This window comes from Schistocerca serialis, chromosome 3, assembly GCF_023864345.2.
Source record: "Schistocerca serialis cubense isolate TAMUIC-IGC-003099 chromosome 3, iqSchSeri2.2, whole genome shotgun sequence".
Lineage (NCBI taxonomy): Eukaryota > Metazoa > Arthropoda > Insecta > Orthoptera > Acrididae > Schistocerca > Schistocerca serialis.
In genome coordinates this window covers 372,722,935-372,736,014 of record NC_064640.1, presented here as the reverse complement: position 1 = coordinate 372,736,014, position 13,080 = coordinate 372,722,935, and positions in this window count along the sequence as shown.

The following is a 13,080-nucleotide window of genomic DNA, read 5'->3' as shown; positions in this document are numbered from 1 at the left end:
CCCTAATCTTTATGTGGACAAACGGTTGGCCGTTGAGCCCTTTTATCTAAGGTACAGCTTCGGTTTCACCTGTCTGTGTCACACATTTTATATCCTTTTAGAATGTTCCTACCTCCTAGCGCACATACCTGAATGTGTTTAAGTTTGATGAATTCTAAGTTACCAGTCTGTGGTTGAAATTGTCGCATACACTACGTACAATTTGTGATTTGTCGGGTTACTAAGATTCATTAACAAACTATTAACTGTTGCACATCAGGTAGTTATAAACAAACATTTTTGACATTTTTACGTGATCTTTTTGAGGTTTCTTAATTATCCATTTCTAATTTGATGGCTTTTTATTCATGTTGTAGGCCAGTATTGAGTAAGTTTGTTGCGACGCGCTTCTTGTACTTTACGTACGTTTATGGCCATGTTCTAATGATTTGTATCTTCCCAAATTTTGTAGACTTCCGAAGATGACAGATTTAACTGCTGAATTCGATTAAGTGCAATAAAATATTTCAATATTGCAGCTGACGACTGATTTTACTTTAGAAAAAACACGTTCTGTCCCTTAATGTACTCACGTAAAAGTAGACACATTGTGAGTCCCAACACATTCCCAAATTCTGTGCTACACTATCGTCGATAGGTGTGTATTCGGCTTTCCGATATACGACGATGAGTGTAGATGTCGAAGTTACTGAGGTTGTACGTTGATTACAAGAATCTACCCACATATTCAAGTTATTGTAATTCTGGAAAATATGCTATCGTTCTTCACTAAGCTGTATAAATCGAACATATCGTAGTACATGGAAATGAAACGGTTTTAAGGTTCCTTTTAAATCCACAGTTTGTTGTGCACATGGCTGATAGCGACGTGCGTGACAGTCCGTTATATGCTGCCATTAAAACGCAGTGTGTCACGCGAGGAATAATAAGCGCTAAAAACATTTTTTTGTGCTGTCGTTTCAAAGAATTCCGGTTGTTCAGTCTAGTCTTATATATTGGTTTGTAAAAATTATAAGACCTAATGGCTTCAACAGTAAGAGGAAAAATCTGTTTACAGTTGTTAATGGCGACAAGATGAAGTGTTGCTTCTTTGACTGATAACCTTAATTTCCATTCGTTCACAGGTTCAGCATTCTACACCCTGAGAAGGAAAGGATGGTAGGTTCCGTAGAACAGGGACGACAACTGTGATAGATTTTGAATCTATCTGTCGTCAATAGCATTTATTAAATCGCTACTGAGCGATACACAAGTTCTATACACGGTATGAAAATAATAAATAAATATACACGGTACGAAAATAATAAATAAAAGTCTTCTCTGTTAAAGTTATCAAATGTTCAAATGTGTGTGAAATCTTATGGGACTTAACTGCTAAGGTCATCAGTCCCTAAGCTAATACACTAGTCAACCTAAATCATCCTAAGGGCAAACACACACACCCATGCCCGATGGAGGACTCGTACCTCCACCGGGACCAGCCGCGCAGTTCATGACTGCAGCGCCTTAGACTGCTTTCTTTATATAAAAATATTTATTAAAAAAAAACAATGTTACACATTCCAAATACATACTAAGTTCATGTACTAACCATGGACACATGTTATATCTGAAGTTATTTAAACAAAAACAGTTTGATCATTTCAATTATGCTGATTTTAAAGAAAGGCAACAGAAGATTGTGTTACTCACTAAATTACCAGAAAGAATTAAGTTAAACATCAAGAAAAGTTTTTTTAAAGACATTCAAACTTCAACATGAAGAAATAAAATCTGCACTTTGAATTACATGAGCTCCAATCTTTACAGAAGTATAAATAGTTCTTTATGGTGGATATCAGCAAGTTGGTGGGATAATTTTAAATATAAAACAGTTTAATAATTATATTAGACAATTTCTGAAATACTTGAGAATAGCGGAAGGGAGATATATAATAAAGTTGACTAGCCCTCCAACTACACTTTCTGGACATTAATTGAATGTTAAGTACCAGAAGTGATCAGACCTATATAATAAGTCTTTCACTGTCAAACTGATTTACACATCACAGTGCAAAAATGAACACGGCAATGTGCCACCCATTGAATATTACATTATCAGATAGAATCCTATGGTTTTAACCAATCGATAAAGACCTTTCCATAAAAACTGTCTATTTCCAGATTTCTAATATAAGTCAATAATGCACCTTTAATGTTTTGTGTTTTGACACTATTAGACACACAATCTCACTGTCACATAATTTCTGTACGTTAGCTTATAAATTTCAAAAACTACTCTTTGAAGCAGAAAAAGCACACACCAAAAATATACTGTAAAATTTTAAATAATATCCTTAAGGTAACTACAATACATCACTGTCAACAGTCTTTTTTTATATTAACCAATGCCCATTCTTTCAAATCCAATTTTTAACATATTACCGAACTTTTTCTTGTGATTCGAATACCTTCTAATTTTGTGGAATTCACACAGCACGTATACCTTGAACTCTATGATGCTATCGGATCCTAATTTGTTAAGGATGTAATTAACAAAATTTCCCAGCAACCAGTACACAGCGTTATTTTTTGCTTCTGGGAAATAGCGACCTTCAGGCCTGCGTATCAATGACAGCGATATATACTCAAGGGATGTTCTTGTAATCAAAGCTGTTTGCTCCCGGATCCACTTCGAACTATTCGTGTGACCACTGCAAGTGTATCTATGAATTATTGTGTCAACTAGGTGGCATTGTTGACATAAATTTGTTTCACAGAGTCCGATTGCGTGCAGTCTCGTTGGTGCTAACTATGTTGTTAACTGTCTTGTACCACGACGTTTTTATATTAGACGTGAGCACATTTGAACTAATGTTTTCCCAAATCTCAGTCCACTCAATGTTTGGAAACTGTCGTTCTATTTTGTTCCTTCCTTCGCTTTTCTTTCATTCCCGCATTATAGCTCTCGATGTTAAGTGTCGTGACTGCCTGAGTTCGACACTGACATAACTAAACTCAACATAGAAAATCCTCACATGCTGTAAGCGACTGTTGATATTCTGCACGTCAATCGGGGGAAGCAGGCTTCGAGGTTTAATGACCTCGAACAGCTGGCTGGTTATGCTTTCTCGTGAGTCTCTTATTAAATTAACTTGCCTTTTGATAAAAAGTGCAGAGGCTTTATCCGTTATATCAGTTAATCCTAGTCCACTATTTTTAGGATCTAAAGTGGCAACTTTAGCAGGTACTCTGAACACTTCACCTCTCCACAAAACGTTGGTGATTTTGGACATTATTCTCCTCGCTATCATTCTCGGTATTGGAAACAGCTGCGCAGTATAATAAGCTTTAGCAAGAATGCATGAGTTGATATACTGTGGTCTTTGAACTTGGTTCATATATCGAGTTAAATTCTCTATAATGGTTCCTTGCACTTTATCTGCTGCAACTTTCCAATTTAAAGCCGTCATTTTCATAGGGCACGCTGTCAGGGTGGTCCCAAGTGTTTTATGTTGTCGGACTAATTTTACCCACTCGACGTTGATATTATCAAAACCTCTGAGAATTAAGATCTTACTTTTTTTTCGTTTGCATTGGCTCCAGATGCTCTACAGTACGAATCAATCACTGTTGCTAGCGTGGTTACCTCGTCATTATTCCTTATAACGACCCCCTATATATCGTCAGCATAGGCTCTTATAACTGTTTTATATCCTGATAATGTTAAGCCTTTTAATCTAGCATGGACATGTCGGAGGAAAGGTTCCAGCAAAATGGCGAAGAACGATATGGACAAAGGACTTCCTTGAGGAACACCTCGTTCTATTTGCATCGGCCTGGATTGTTGACAATTCACCGCTATTTTAGCATTTGTTCCGGTTGCTATGTTCTTAATCAACTGTATGACCCTATCGTTGAAACCTATTTGCTTCAGTGTCTGTAGAAGATATTCATGACTTACTACATCGAACGCTTTATAAAAATCTAAAAACAATAAAGCACACTTTATGTTTGTTACAGAAGTTATTGCAATGATATCCCTGAATTCTGCTAGATTTTAAAAAATGGTTCTGCCTTGCGCGCAGCTCTGATTTTTACTAATAATTTTATCCGTAAGTCATGAAATTCTCTTGTTTACTACTCTAGCTATTAATTTACAATCAGAATTCAGCAGTGAAATCGGACGAAAATGATTTGAATCTTTATTTCCATTATTTTTTGGCACCAGAACAGTTTTACTCTCCTTAAACTCAGCCAGAATCATTTTACCCCGAATAACCTCATTTACAATGTCCGTGATTTTCGCACCTACTATTGGCCAGTAACGGATGTAAAACTCTGCTGGCAGATCATCCGGTCCTGGGGATTTTTTTGGTGGTGAGGCGCACAGAGTTTCATACACTACTTCTTCTCTGACAACCTCGAGAACATTTTCGTTGTCGTCTTCTGTCAGCTGTGGGGTTAGGACGTCAATAAATTCTTCCAAGGAAGCATCACTACTTTGATGTACAGAATATAGCTCGCAATAATAGCGATAAATCTCGTCCATGATACCCTGCTGGGTTCTGAGAATCGTACCGTGTTTTGTTCGAATTCTATCAATAAAAGTCCTTCTCCCGTTCTTCGTATGCTTCACTAAATGATATAGGGGAGTAGTTTCATCTTCTGACATCGAATTTGCCTTCGATTTTATTTTCAACCCTTCCATTTCACTTCTCTTGGTATTAAGTAACTTGGCTTTGACTTTTTTGATGTCTGCTATCCGAAGTGAGGAACCTGCTGAGACTTGATCATATAGATCTCTCAAAACGGAATAGTAATATTCTATAGTGCATTTCATTTCCCTTGCGCTCTGGGCACTGTATTGAATAAGTACCTTCCTCAACTTTGGCCTTGCCATTTTAACCCACCAGTCAATAGCAGTGGCATATCTACAACGAGCACGCAGGCATATTGCCCATATTTCTTTAATCGGGTCTTCTAAATCATGATTTACTAACAAGGAAGTGTTCAACTTCCACTGATTCTAAAACCGGCGGACCAGCTGTCTTGTTAGATTTATGCAAGCTAAGACACTTGAATGGTCTGAAAAGTACGTAGGAATGGTTTCTACTTTTGTCACGGAAGTTTCAAGATTTTTATGAATATATAGTCTATCAGTCCTGCTACGTGATGTTGCCGTGACATAAGTGAACTCAACAATGGAGGGGTATTTGATTTCCCATATATCCTTTAATTCTAAACCAGTAATTAGTTGTTTTAGTTCACTTGAGAAATTAAAATTAGGTAACTGATCTTTTTGATTTAGAAAACAATTAAAATCACCTCCAAGTAATAACTGTCTTGGAGTTTTCTTTAACAAGTGTATCAGGTCATATTTGAAGAAACGTGCCCTGTCAGCACGGTGAGAACTTCCTGAAGGGGCGTACAACTTGATGATAGCTACAAAGAAATGGTTCAAATGGCTCTGAGCACTATGAGACTTAACTTCTGAGTTCATCGGTCCCCTAGAACTTGGAACTACTTAAACCTAACTAACCTAAGGACATCACACACACCCATGCCCAAGGCAGGATTCGAACCCGCGACGTAGTGGTCGCGCGGTTCCCGACTGAAGCGCCTAGAACTGTTCAGCCACCCAGGCCGGCGATGATAGTTACATCATAGATATTTAGTCCTATTCTCCTTCCGGATTCCAGTCGTTCCACCTCGCTTACTGTAATCCCTTCCCTCACCAAACAGCTGTTCCAACACTTGTTTCGGGAGACACATTTATGTAACTGACAAAACCGGGAATTACTAAATCCGAAATTAGAACTTCTTGTAACAGGGCAATATCAGTCGTGGATTCGAACAAAAATTGCTTAAGGGCCGATAATTTCAAACCGGTCGTAATTTTATTCATTATTATAGTGGTGACCGAATAAGATTGCGTCATTGTGCTGTCACTATGAAGTTGTTTTGATGAACTAATTTAGTTTCCTGTGGTTCAGCCGGCCGCGGTGGTCTAGCGGTTCTAGGCGCGCAGTCCGGAACCGCGCGACTGCTACGGTCGCAGGTTCGAATCCTGCCTCGGGCATGGGTGTGTGTGATGTCCTTAGGTTAGTTAGGTTTAAGTAGTTCTAAGTTCTAGGGGACTGATGACCACAGTAGTTAAGTCCCATAGTGCTCAGAGCCATTTTTGAACCTGTGGTTCAGGATTCAGTTAAGCTGTAACAGTTTTCTCGGAAGGCTGCACATGGAATAACGCTTCAATTAGTTTATTAGTTACTGTCCCGTTTCTTTTCTACTTCTGATATTCTCTCTTGTACCGCAAGCAGACTGATTTCCTGGTGAACTTTCTGATTTTTCCTCCAGTGATTCGTGTAAGACCGATTCGGACCGAACATTCTTTGGGCTTGGGTCGTCCCTACCGGATTTTCCCTTCCCTTGGTTACGAGCTACATTCTCATTTGGTTGCGTCGGTATTTTACTTCGCGGCTTATATGCAGCAGCAATAGACGCTTTCGCAATTTCGGTTGCCGGCGCCTGCCCTGAGTTGTTGACCGTGGTTTCAGTTTGGCCACCACTTCCTCGTTCTTTATTAATTTCACTCACTTCCTGATCGAGGGAAACAAATGGAGACTGCAGTTTTGCAACCTCTCCCTGAATTTGTTTATTAACAGATAGCTGCTGATCTTTGCAATCGGCTACTGCACCTGTTGCTTCTTGCAAATTAATGCTGATTACACCCCCTTCATTTTCTGGTACCGTATGTGTATTATCTTTCTGTTCATCAGTTTCTATTCGCATTTTGCCTTCAGGTTCCCCTGCCTCCTCATCGCACTGTTTTTGCTTGCGAAGTGGGGGAATGGGACAAGACAGCTCGTCCTCTGAACAACTATCAGTTATATCCAGAGGTCGTTTTTTCGGTTGCATTTCAGTTTCACGAGTAGTGGTAACAGGGTTTCCCTCTGTTGTCACGGGGGGAAATTGACTGTTATCGTGAAGGAAGCCGCTTGGCCCGCTGCGTTAACATCCTCAACCAGTTGATCCGGGCTATTCTTTGGTAACAGATCATTTAAGGTAAGCTTCTGACGCTGTATGAAATTACTTTTAAGAACAACAGTTCGCCGCGGACATTCCTGTCTGAAGCGGCCGGTTTCGTTATATATATGACAATTAGCTTCCTGACCTGTATAAACAATTTGTGCCTTATACCCACAAACAGTTACGTGAGGCGGAATATTCGTCTTAACGTCCATCTCTACACAGCGGACCCCGTTGAAACACTGCAGTTTAAAGTGAGGCGACCATCTTTCATTTGCAATTGATTTAACGTCTCAGTAGTTTGAAAGAGCTTCCTTAATCTTATTATTTTCAATTTCAATGGGAATATTCAAGACACGAAAGGTTTTGTAATGAATGTCCGCTCTATAGATGGAAACCTTACTTTTATAACCATTTCTATGCACAAAATCTACTTCATAGCCCCACTTCCGTAACACTTTATCAACAGTAGCAGCACTGATTAACTTGAAAAACACAGTATTTTTCCTGATCCAGTTACCAGGTATGGACGGTTTCAGAACTGAGACCAATTACCTGTGTAATCCAGTCATCTATTTCCAGGGATGTCGGTTGAACAGGACGGGATTCCTTATCAAAAGCAAATACCAGAGTATTCTTTCTGAGGTTTGTAGCCATGGTTAATCCAGCGACGCAATTTCGGTTAAACAACCGAAATTCCAATTAGCAGCAGCAAGACCAGAAAGAGCGATCAGATCACAAGGAATAGAAACGAACACGGAGATTAACGGACGGACAGCACTCGGCGAAGCACAAGTACAGCGATGTAAACACAGGAGTGCAGCGCAGCAGTTAACACCGGCCACTCGCGAGCGCGGCTGAAACGGAACTGACAGGAGACGGCACGAGCGTGGTGTCGGGGATTTGTCCGAAATTTTGTGTGGTGAAAGAGGACCCCTAACACCTCACGTGGTTAAAATATTAGGACGCACTACCCGGAAAATCCCGAGAAAAATCGATCCAAAGTTTCTTAGGTGCCTTATGAGAATAAAATGTTAGCCCATTGCCAAGCCGCCTTCTGGCCTACATGGTTAGCGGTCAGACCCTTACCCCAGAGGTCTGTTCCTTCTCTGGCACTTTTTTTTCTTCTGTTTCATTTTCTTTTGTTATTCCACCAATTATTCAGAAAGTTTCCCAAACCTACATTATCTTTAACAAATTAGTTACATTGATGAATAAAAATTATTTTCTTTTTGTCCAACACCACAATTTGCCATTTTTCATTTTAAAGTATATAAGGAGAATCATTGGGTTTTTAATCTGAATAACAAATTCGATTGGGAAACATTCAATTTTTATACATATAATAATTATAAACAAGAACCGCAGTGCTAATTATCGTAAAAACTGTGGTGTCACCGCCAGACACCACACTTGCTAGGTGGTAGTTTTAAATCGGCCGCGGTCCATTAGTACATGTCGGACCCGCGTGTCGCCACTGTGTGATCGCAGACCGAGCGCCACCACAAGGCAGGTCTCGAGATACGGACTAGCACTCGCCCCAGTTGTACGGACGACGTAGCTAGCGACTATACTGACGAAGCCTCGCTCCTTTGCTGAGCAGATAGTTAGAATAGCCTTCAGCTAAGTCAATGGCTACGACCTAGCAAGGCGCCATTAGTAACATTGCATGTATCTAAAGAGTCTCACTTGTATCGCCACAATCTCCAGATGTACCAAAAGGATGGATTAAAGTTAAGTATTCCAGAAGCTACGTCCTTTTCTTTATAGCATTCATAACGTATCCTGTTTCAGACCTCACGCACCCTGCTTTAGCTCAGCGCGTGCCTTTCGGCTTCCTCTCATTGTGTCTAGGCTATCTAGTCTAGATCCAACAATTTTTGGCGACGAGTCAACGGAAAGGGTCTTGTTCTTTCTAATTGCTTCCGTTTACTTGTGTCATGGCTTCGCCAGATGTACTGTCCGAATTTTATCGCTTGCAGAATCAGCAGACACAGGCGTTATTGGATGCCCTTGGACAGCTCGTCCAGGGTCAACGTGCACTGCAAAACGATGCGGCCGCCGCCGCTTCATCGCTACCGCAGCCACAACATGCAGTTCCACCCACGTTCCGGCATTTTGACCCAGCTCAGGAAACATGGACGGAGTGGTCACGCCAGTTTGGATTTCATCTCGCCGCCTACAGAATTCAAGGTAACGAGCGGCAGCCTCATTTATTGGCGTGTGTAGGGGTGCAAACGTACCGTGTGATAGTGAAATTATTTCCCCGACACGACGTAGCAACTCTGTTCTACGAAGAAATTTTGTCTGCTTTAGGAAACAGTTAATGTAGTCGCAAAGAGGTATACTTTCTTTCGTACAAAACGTACGGCCGGTCAGACTAATAGGGAGTGGGTTGCAACATTGCAGGGCCTTACAAGGGATTGTGCTTTTGAGTGTGAATTTGGACTCCCTTATTCAGATACTATGGTACGTGATGCAATAGCACAGAACGTTTCTGATGTTCGCATACAGGAACAGATTTTGAAACTAGTTAATCCCTCCCTTCAGCAAGTGATAGACATATTGGATAGACAAGACACGCTTGACTTTGCTCAGGAATCACTTGCAACTTCGCCAGCCGTGTGTAACATTAACTGGCCCGCCGGCCGCGCTGCACGGTCCGGTAAACTGCTCTCGCACACGTCCACGCAGCTGCCGCCACGCTCTAAACCAGGTGTGCCGCGCCAGCATACAAATGCAGTGAAATCATGCCCGCAGTGTGCTACTAGACATTCACTTGAAAAGTGCCCGTCATGCCAAGCTATTTGCTTTTTCTGTAATAAGAAAGGACATGTTCAAAAAGTTTGCCAGAAAAAGCTCAGATCAGACACTCTTAATCATTCCAGGCCCTTTGCTTAGCGCCGGAATCGAACCAAGAATACTCAGGCTCGTGAACCTTCGCCCATGGACATTCATGTAGTTAATTCCACTTCGTACAGTGCCACTGTCTCTAACAGTGACTGTGTTCGTCCCACAAATACTGTGCGTCGACGTCGCCGGAAATCGCGTCAAGTCGCAAGAACATTAAACGATTTAGAATCACAAGGAGTAATTGAACATGTGCAGGCTTCTCTCTGGGCCTCACCCTTAGTAATTTTGCCAAAACCTTCCGGAAAACTGAGACTTTGTGTGGACTTCAAGGCAACAGTGAATCCACAACTAGTGATTGCAACTTTTCCCTTACCCCGCCCGGAAGATCTTTTTGATAAACTGTGCCCGGGTACATACTTTTCGAAGTCGGACCTAGCAGATGCGTACTTGCAAATCCCAGTGGACGCCGAATCCCAGCGCGACTTGGTGGTTAACACGCATCTTGGTTTGTACCGATTCAAAAGACTGCCATTCGGGTGTGCATCCGCCCCTGCATTGTTTCAGCAATATTTACAAACTGTTTGTGCGTCGGTCCCTACTGCTGCGAACTATCTGGACGATATTGTGATCTCCGGAAAGACAGCAGACGAGCATTTAGCACACCTACGAACATTATTTCAGGTATTGCGACAAAATGGTCTTCGCTTGCGGAAGGACAAATGTGTGTTTTTTGCTCGTGACTTACCATACCTGGGACATGTCATCAATGCCCAAGGCATACATCCGAGTCCAGAGCACCTCCGTGCCATACAAGACTTGCCTTCGCCGCAGAATTTGAAGCAGCTACAGAGTGTGCTGGGTAAAATTAACTATTATCATCGCTTTCTGCGCAATGCCTCTTCCATTTCAGCTCCGCTTCATAGCTTACGCCATAAGGGTGTTCCGTTCGTCTGGACGACCGAATGCGAACGCGCCTTTCGCCAGTTGAAATCGGCGTTGCTTTCTAATACTTGCCTTACGCCATTCGATCCCCAGAAACCCCTTTTGTTGATGGTAGATGCATCGGATTTCGGGATCGGTGCTGTGCTTGCGCACAAAGATGGGTCGCATGATTGCCCTATTGCCTTTGCGTCCAAATTGCTCTCGTCTGTGCAAAGAAGTTATTCACAGATAGAGAAAGAAGCTTTGTCTCTCGTGTTTGGTGTTACTAAGTTCCATGATTTCTTGTATGGTCGTCACTTTACCATCATCACAGACCACAAACCTTTGACATCGTTTTTTCATCCGACCAAGCCTGTACCTCCGCGTACAGCGCAGAAATTCATTCGCTGGTCTATTTTCCTCTCGCAGTACCGCTACGATATCTTGTATCGGTCCACTGCTAAGCATGGAAACGCCGATGCGTTGTCCCGTTTGCCTGTTGCTGAGGATAGAGCATTCGATTCTTCCGAACTTGCTTGCATGTTCATTGATTCGGAAACCGATGAAGTGGTCGAATCTTTTCCGATTGATTTTCGTCGTGTAGCTGCAGCCACAGCTGCTGACCCTGTCCTTGCTACCGTTTTACGTTTTGTTGCTACGCAATAACCTTTGTCAAAGTCTCGGATCGAGGATCCGTTGGTTCGCCGATTTTTTGCTCATAAGGAGAGACTTTTTGTTCGACGTGGTGTTTTCTTGTTGCGTTCTGATAATGATCAGTCCAGAGTGGTGGTCCCACGTTCGTTACAGTCCTCTGTTTTACGGCTTCTTCATCAAGGACATTGGGGTATAGTGCGAACGAAACAACTTGCTCGTCGGCACGGTACTTGGTTCGGAATCGATGCTGCGATTGCGAATATGTGTTCTTCTTGCATGGCGTGTGCCGAACAACAATCCGCACCGCCGCGGAAAGTCTTTGCATGGCCAAAAGCCACTTCCTCTTGGCAACGCTTGCACATCGATTTTGCTGGTCCATTCTGGAATGCTCGATGGTTGGTTCTGCTAGATGCCTTCAGTAATTTTCCTTTTGTTGTCCGGATGTCTTCCACGACGTCATCTGCCACCATCCAAGTGTTGTCTGCTATCTTTTGCATTGAAGGTCTTCCGCAGACTATTGTTTCCGACAATGGCCCACAATTCATGTCCGCAGAATTTCAGTCATTCTGCCAGGCCAATGGTATTCAACATCTGACATTCGCGCCGTTTTCGCCTCAGTCAAACGGTGCCGCTGACCGATTGGTCCGGACTTTCAAGTCACAGATGTTGAAGTTGAAAGAGTCGCAATCTTGGGAGGACGCGTTGTTGCTCTTTTTGTCATCGTATCACTCTCAGCCCCGAGATGGTCGCTCGCCGGCTGAGTTGCTCCACGGTCGTCCTCATCGAACCTTGATGTCTTTGCTGCATCCGCCGCATCAGGTTCCTGTGCAGCGGCAGACTTCTGCTTTTGCTCCAGGCGACGTTGTATTCTATCGCAACTATCGAGGTTCACGGCGTTGGCTCGCAGGGCGCATTCTTCACTGCCTCGGCCACGCGATGTATTTGGTTTTGGGGGCCTCTGGTGAGGTGCGTCGGCATCTCAATCAGCTGCGCCTCTGTCGTCGCACGGGTTCTGCCGCTCCCCGTCTGCTTTCAGCGACGGTGCCGTCCGGTCAGCGCCCTGGGGACCCATCTACTGGCTCGCCTCATCCCCAGGTGTTACCGACGATGCCTTCCATTTTGCCCCATGGCGACGCGCCGCTGCCGCCTCCGCCGCCGCCGCCTGTCCTCCAGCCGGCGCCGCCCGCAGTGGACGCTTTGCTGCAGCCGCCAAGCGCCTCCCTGGGTCACGCGCCGCCGATCGCTTCCCGTGACCAGCTGTCCTCCGCCTTGGAACTCTTGCCCGCTCCGGACCACATGGCGCCTTCGCGCGTCGGGTACCCCGACGCAATGGAGGTCGACCCTTCGGCCCCTCCTGTCTCTTTATGGGCGCATACACCGCATGTTGACGTGCACCCTGGACTAGGTTTTCAGGCGTTTCCTAGATCCCCTCGGACCGAATGGCCGGGTGCGGGTGGCACAGCCTCGCCTGTTGTTAGGCTCCCCACCTCATCGCATACGTCAACATGGGGTCCTCCCCACGGCGGGCGGAAGCCTTATACCACGACCGTTCGCCGATTTGCGGGGGAGGAATGTGGTGTCACCGTCAGACACCACACTTGCTAGGTGGTAGTTTTAAATCGGCCGCGGACCATTAGTACA